Source organism: Peromyscus californicus, unplaced genomic scaffold (genome assembly GCF_007827085.1).
Source record: "Peromyscus californicus insignis strain IS unplaced genomic scaffold, ASM782708v3 Scaffold_19__1_contigs__length_69161282, whole genome shotgun sequence".
NCBI lineage: Eukaryota > Metazoa > Chordata > Mammalia > Rodentia > Cricetidae > Peromyscus > Peromyscus californicus.
The window spans coordinates 40,107,208-40,115,137 of record NW_026294491.1 but is presented as its reverse complement, the minus strand read 5'-3'; positions in this window follow the sequence as shown (position 1 = coordinate 40,115,137).

The following is a 7,930-nucleotide window of genomic DNA, read 5'->3' as shown; positions in this document are numbered from 1 at the left end:
CTTTTTAAAGCCTGCTCTATATGTCTTAAAGCCTGCAAGGCTTCAGGAGTTAAGTGTCTTATTGACCTTGGGTGAGCTTTTTCATGTAATATTTGATACAGGGGGCTTAATTGACCTGTCGTGACATTTAAATATTTTTTTATCCAATTTATATTTTTTAACAATTTTTGAAAATCATTGAGGGTCTTTAATTTATCTATTCTGATAGATGCCTTTTGGGTTGTTATATAATTATCCCCTATCCATTGTCCCAGATAACTAAGTGGCCTATTTTTTTGAATTTTTTTTGGAGCCATGACAAGGCCATAAGCTGTTAGACTACTAATTGTCTCTTTGAGAATTTTTTTTGTTGTATTCTTATTTTTATGAGCCAATAATATATCATCCATATAATGAATAATATATGTAGAGGGAAAAGTTTTTCTTATTGGTAAAAGGGCCATATCCACAAATTTTTGACATAATGAAGGACTGTTCTTCATTCCTTGGGGTAATACATTTCAATGAAATCGTCTATAGGGTCTCTTAAAATTAACTGAGGGTATGTTAAAGGCAAATCTAGGGCGATCCTGAGGCTGTAATCTTATTGTAAAAAAGCAATCTTGTAGATCAATGACTATAATGTGCCAGTCCTTTGGTATGGCCACAGGGGATGGGAGTCCTGGTTGTAGGGCCCCCATATCTTCCATTGTAGCATTTACTGTTCTTAAATCTTGTAGTAGTCTCCATTTTTCTGATTTTTTTTTTATGACAAATACAGGAGTATTCCATGGGCTATTAGATTTTTTTATATGTCCTTTTTTCAATTGTTTTGATACCAGCTGTTCTAATGCCTGTATTTTTTCTTGTGTTAGGGGCCATTGACTAACCCATACAGGCTGATCAGACTTCCACTGTATAGAGTCTGCATAGAGATCCTTTGCAGTGGCCCCTATGTAAAATGCTGTTCCAGCTCAGAACTTCCTGTTACTAAATGCACATCAAGTGACTCCATTAAGTCTCTTCCCCATAGGGTAAATGGTAGAGAGGGTAGCACATAAGGTTGTATAAACCCTTCTTTACTGTCTGTTTGCCATTTTAAAAGCTTTGAACTCTGCATTACTCCGGAAGCCATCCCTATTCCCATAAGGGAGGATCCTGTTCTGTGTGTTGGCCAAGAAGAAGGCCAATCCTTTCCTGCTATGCAGGTCCTGTCAGCACCTGTGTCCAAGAGTCCTTGGAAGCTCCTGCTGTCCAGGATGATTGTCTTAAAGGGTCGTCGCCCTAATTCTTGTACCCAATTGACTCCTTCTACGGAGTCTGAAGAGCCAAACTGTCCTGACCCCCTATGGCTTTTTATAATAGGGTTAGGCATTTTTATGTAGGGGAGTAGAACAACCTGTGTGATTCTCTGTCCCTTGTGTAATTGAATGGTTTCTTTTAAAGGCCTGATCATCACCTTTATTGTACCTAAGGTATCTGTATCTAGCACTCCAGGGAGTACTTTAAAGCTGGTAGCAGTATTAGAGCTTCTCCCCAAAATTAATCCTACCATTTGTGGTGGCAGGGGTTCCTGTAATTTTTGTATCTATGACTGTTACCCCATCCCACAGGGACAGGAGCAAGTCCTGAGGACATGATATATCTAATCCAGCACTCTCTGGAGTAGCTCTAGGCAGGTTATGGACAGTGAATTCTGGCGCAGCAGGGTTTAGCCCTGGTGTTAACTGTATTTTCTTTTGGACATTCCCCTTTTCTTTCTCGGGGCTAAGGGGGAGCCCCGAAGCTAGTTTTTTTGTCTGACTGTCGGGCTTGAGGGGGAACTCCCTCCTTAGTGAACCTTGACTTGGCATTCATTTCTCCAATGCTTTCCTTTTTTGCATCGTGGGCAAATGCCAGGAGGCGCTCTTCCTCCTCTATTCTCAGCATTCGGGCATTCCTTTTGCATGTGCCCTGATTTTCCACATTTATAACAGGTCGGGGAGCTATCAGCCCCCTCCGCTATTTATTTTCTTAACATTGGCGCTAAATCATTGTCCTTTCATTGCTGCAGCGTAGGCCATTCCTTGCACTACGGCTGGTGAGGCATCCATGCATGCTTTTATATAATCCTGTAATGAGCCTGTCTTCCTGACGGGCCTAATTAAGTCTTTACACAGGGTATTGGCATTTTCCCAGGCTAACTGTTTCAGAAGCATGTCCGTCCCCTCTGAAGGGGGAAGCATTCTATGTATTGCTTCCTCAAGTCTGGAGATAAAGGCTTGATATGTTTCTTCATTTCCTTGTATAATCCCTGATAACACCATGCTCTTTGTCCCGGGAGGCGGAGATGCGACGCCAAGCAGCGACTGCATTGCTAGTAATAGCCTCCAAGACATCATGAGGCAAAGCAGACTGAGACTGAGGCATTCTTCTCCCTTTTCTTTTGTATATCTGTGCATAGCCTTCCCTACCTTCCTCCATTCCGTCAGTGTCAGGCTGCCATCCTCTGTGAGCCAGGGACACAATTCCTTCACGAGTTTAAGGAATTCTGCCAAGGCCTCTGGTGTTACCTTCAAGCCCTTTTCTGCCAACATATGTCTTATCACAGATGCAAATAATTTGTCCTCCTTTGAGAGGTGGTGCCCCATGCTTACCTTCTGGATTACCTGTGCTTAACCGGTGAGCCTTTACCGGCGGGTCTGCAGAACCCTGACAGGAGCCGATCCCTACTTATGAAAAGAGAGAAAGAAGAGAGAAAATTACCTGTCCTTCATGTCCCTGTTCGGGCGCCACCTGCCGCGGACTGGGTCTCAGTAGGAACACCAGACCGAGGGGAGAACGGGTTGAAGGTACTCAGGATAAGTGGGATTCGGCGAATGACAGACAGACACAGACATCAGAGTATGCTGTGAACTGCTGCAATTTTACTCAGATCAAGCAGTGTTTTTTATACATTCATTTGAGGAAACATGGCAATCGGCCAGTGGGGCGATAGACATAGAATTAACAATGTGGTCACACAATTTTTTCAGAATGATTAATAGATCTCATGAGTACAGGTGTTATTTCCTCTTTTGTGGTCCCTCATCCAGACAGAGAACATTACGGCCCTAGCTGAAGTTTTCCTTCTACGTAATTATTAGACCTTTGTTTTGTATCACAATTAAACCCTTCCCACCATCGTTCTAACCACGGTTTCATTTGTGTGAAAATATTTAACCTTTGTTTGCAGGTGAGAAGGCACCAGGGGGGTTGGGACCTAGCTATTCTTTCCATGAACTGTAACTTATGCCATTCTGTTTTCATGCTATTATGATTTATCCATTGGTTCCCATGTTTATCATAAGCTCCCGTAAAGGGCAATGGCTCCAAATAATTATTATATCTAGGATCAAAGTTAGAGGGGTTGCCACCACCGACCCTTGATGAGAAACTCTATTTGTCCCTTGATAATTCTTGTAGGACTGGTTAGTTCCTGTAACTGCTTCCTTACAGCTGCTGTTGGCTGTGCGTATGGATTGTTTATGAGTTCCTGGACTTTTACTTTCATCTCTCCTCGCTAGACTCTTTGTCCCTCTGAGTCATAAGTTCTTTTTGTTCTAAGTCATTCATAAATTCCCCCAAACTTCTAGGACCCTCTTTAACTGTTTGCCCTAAAAGCTTGAATTATAGGTGGGGGTATTGAGGCCATTTTTGAGGAATCATTATTTTCTTTATGGGGCACATCAGGAACATTGAGAGCTAACTCCCTGAAATCAATACACAAGGAAACAGCAATAGTCACAGCTGCAAAGAAAAAAAAGGCAGAATGCCAGCCAGCTTTTGTAAGCAGATTTTTGCGTGGTTCCGTGTAGCCTGGCACCATGATTCGGGCAGATTGATAAGGGGTCGCCGGGGGCATAGACCCGAGGGCCGCGAGCCCCCCTTTCCCACGTAACCACCTCATCCAAGGCATTTGTCACGCGGGCGACACCGTCGTGGGGTCGTGGCAGGCTCAAGAGAAACTGATGGATGCTTAAAACCCATGAAAGGGGCTGGAGAGACAGCTTCAAGGTTAAAAACACTGACTGCTCTTCCAGAGGACCGGGGGTTCAATTCCCAGCACCTACATGGCCGCTCATAACTGTCTGTAAATCCAGTTTCAGGGGATCTGGCATCCTTACATATGTATGCAGGCAAAACACCAATGCACATAAAATAAAAATAAAAATAAAAAGTTTTTTTTTAAACCCATTAAGTATATATCCAGTAGGCTTGTGTGTGTGTGTCTGTGTGTGTGTCTGTGTAATGACAGACCAAAGATTAAAAGCACTAACCATGAAAGTAAGAGGACTGGAGTGTGGACTGTCAGCATCCACACAGATACCAGATGGGCTTGTTAACTGCCCATCATAGACGGAAATTTCTTCAGCCCTGCCTTGCCCAGCAGTCTGGATGAATCTCTCCCACCCGAGGTCCCACAGCTGCTTATAAAATAATCACTCAGAGGCTTATATTAATTACAAACTGTATGGCCTATGGCTTCAGCTTCTTGCTAGCTAGCTCTTCCATCTTAAATTAACCCATTTCTATAAATCTTTATGTTGCCACATGGCCCTGGCATTACCTGTCTGCTGGCATCCTGTTTCTCAGCAGCAGCTGGCATCTCTTTCTCTCTCCCCTTCTCTCTGTATCTCTGCTTGGATTTCCCGCCTGAGTGTAAGCTTTCTTGCCATAGACCAAAACAGCTTTATTTATTATCCAGTGGGAGCCCACATATTCACAGCACACAGAAAGACATTCCACGGCAACTCATCTATAATTTTCGCTCAGAAGGTAAAAACAGGATCCTGGAGCAAGCTGGCTTAGTTTGACTGACTGTATTGGATAGCTCTGGGTTTGATTAAGAGTCTCTGTCCTGAAGAATCAGGTGGAATGAGTTAGAGAGATGGCTCAACAGTTAGGAGCACTGGCTGTTCTTCCAGAGGAGCAGGGTTTGAGTCTTGGCACCCACCTGGGGACTCAAAACAGTCTGTAACTTCTAACGCCCTCTTCTGACCTCCATGGGGACCAGGCGCACATATGGTGCACAAACGTGAATGTAAGCAAACTACCCTCCCACACAATTTTTTTAATTTAAAAAATTAAAAATGAAAGAAGGTAGAAGAATGATTGAGGAAGATTCCTGACAGCTAGAATTTTGGGCACATCAGAGACCCACTACTTTTATGCATGTGTGTAAGAGAAAAACAATTGAAACCCAGTTTGACCACTTGCTACTTGTCTCTATTGCTGAAGAGACAACAGGCTGATTATTATTATTATTATTGATTAAAATTAACAGCAACTACTACTACTCTTGAGGGATTTGGAGAGCATGGTGGAGGTGGACAACATCACCTTTCAATGTGAAGGACAGATTCAGTGTTCCTGAAATCTCCAATCTGCAGCCTGTTTGGGAAGCCCCTATGATTCCAATGGCTTCCTCTTCTGCTCTTCTGCCCTTAGAGGCATGCCCACCAAGACAAAACCTCCCACAGAGCATGTCTGGGGATAGTTGGACACTAGTTACACACACAAGTTCAGAGCCGCTTGGAAACAGGTACCCCTAGATCTACCCACAGGTATTTATTCATTGATTTGTTGGCTGGTTTGGTTGTATTTTTTTTTTTATTGTTGCCAGATGCACTGTTTAAAGAAAAAACTGAGGGCCAGAAGGTGCTCGGTGGTTAGGAGTGCTCACTGCTCTAGCAGGGGACCAGAGTTCAGTTCCCAGCACCCAAGTCTGGTGGCTGACAACCTCCTGAAGCTCTAGTTCCTCAAGCCCTCTTTATGGATACCTGCACATATATGGCATGTGCACACACAGACACACATGCACACAGAAATAAGAAATAAATAACTGTGAAGAGAACTCTGAAATTGTAGCAGCTTAGCCTCGGTCCGTCTCATACTCAGATTGTCACACCAGCACTTTCCCCCCCCCCCATGTTTGTTGCTAGAGATTAAATCCAGGGACTAGAACATTCTTAATATATATGCTATCGCTGAGCTACAGGGCTGCACTGGATTTTTTCTTGTTTTTCTGGAGATGGAGCTCAGGGCCTGGCATATGCTAGTTAAGGGCTCTAGTGATGAGTTCCACCTCCAGCCTTTCACTACTTATTAGGGCTCATGAGTACTGGCTAGTCCTAGTAGTGGCTGAAGCTGTTTGGGGGTGGGAAGTTGGGGGTAGGGCTAGGCTGCCTGCCTCCCCAGTGCCATTTACAGCTATGACAACAGCAGGGTGGCCAATCCCTGATGGAAACCATGGGGGACCCAGACTACAGGCCTCCTTAACCTCACTAGAAAACAAACAAGAAATTGAAAAGGTTGAAATCCCAACATGAACCCAAGAGCTTTCCAGGAGATAAAACGCTGAGACTATTGGACAGTCCCTGTACTGGGAGATTTGGAAGGGCTCAGCTGGAGAGGAGAGCTGGTCAGTGGGACACCGCAGCTGAGGAGTGCTCCCATGTGTCCTGTAAGCTGAACAGGAAGGCAAAGGGGGGCTCTGCAGGCTCTGCTTCCTGGGGGGGCTTATTTGCTTGCACACAGGGAGCCTCCTCTGCCCTCTGCTGAGCACAGCACTCTCTGGGGGAGACAATGTTCTTCCCTGATGTCACAGGTGAGGAAGCTGAACCTTGAGTGGTTAAGCCCTTGGACAAGTAGATCACAGAGAAAAAGAACATGCAGACGTTATGATGAGCCCACAGCCCGTCTGTGCATGGTCCCTTTGCCTGAGCAGACATACCGCAGGCTGTAGGCAGAATCACCAGTGGATGACCTGGGACTGCTGCTCCTCAGGTTTTCTATCTGCTAAGATAGGACCTGAGCCCTATCCTTATCATAAAAGAGGACACTTAGCAATAGACGTGGTAAATTCTTCTGTGACTTTAATGTGGAAACTCATTTCTTAAAAATATTGTTTCCTCCACAGTTGCAATAGTGCTCGGCACTGACTTCACTCATTTTTCCTTTAAATGTGAGCTTCATCAAAGAGGCTGTTACCCAGGAAGGAATTGGTGAGCCTCCTCAGCCTGTGACCTCCCAGTGCAGGGCTCTGTGAGCTTCCAGGAGCAGACAGAGACTGGCAAACACAGTGGGCAAAACCCACAGAGAGGATGGGACTTCAGGGAGACACAAAAATTCACTTTTAAATGTAATGTTTATTACTAGTGAAGAACACAGTTCAATTGCTTGTACAAAACACGGACATTTTATTGTTTCAAATCAATACAAACTTCTACAGGAAGAAAACCATCCATATGTTAAGCAAGTAAGTGTATATCTTTGCAAGAAATGCAAAGAAAATTTGAAAATGGTTCATTATGCTGAGTTCTGAATCCCAGCCCTCAAGAGGAATAGGCAGGCAGATCTCTGAGTTTAAAGCTAGCCTGGTCTACAGAGGAAGTTCCAGGACAGCCAGGGCTGCACTGAGAAACCCTATCTCAAAAAACAAACAAACAAACAAACAAACAAGCACAAATAAAATTGTTCATTGTGCAGAATGCCATGGGAACTTCCTGATAATACTCAGGGTTTAAGGAGCCATCTCAAATCTAATCTCTCCTCCACACGAATTCTTTTACTAAAAGTTTTATAAATACATTTCAATGCATACATGAGAGCTGGGGAATTGATCCAGCGAATTCAGACTCACTATGGAAGTGTGAGCCTGGCCAATCCTATTGCCTCCTGGGCTGAGTTTTCATGGAGTTACAAAAAGCAGTTCCCAGACACTGTGGCACCCACAGGTCTGTCCTCCTGTTGTTTACCTGTGGCTGTTTGCTTGCTAGGCAGGAACTGTACCACCTGAGCCAATGCCCAGCTGCTCAGAGGAGGTGTGGAAGAGCCACACTTTATTGATGGAAACTACATGAAGGAAGGGAATGCCTCCCCTGGCAGACAGGAGTGAGAGACAAGGAGCAGCATGGGAGACCCCACCTCC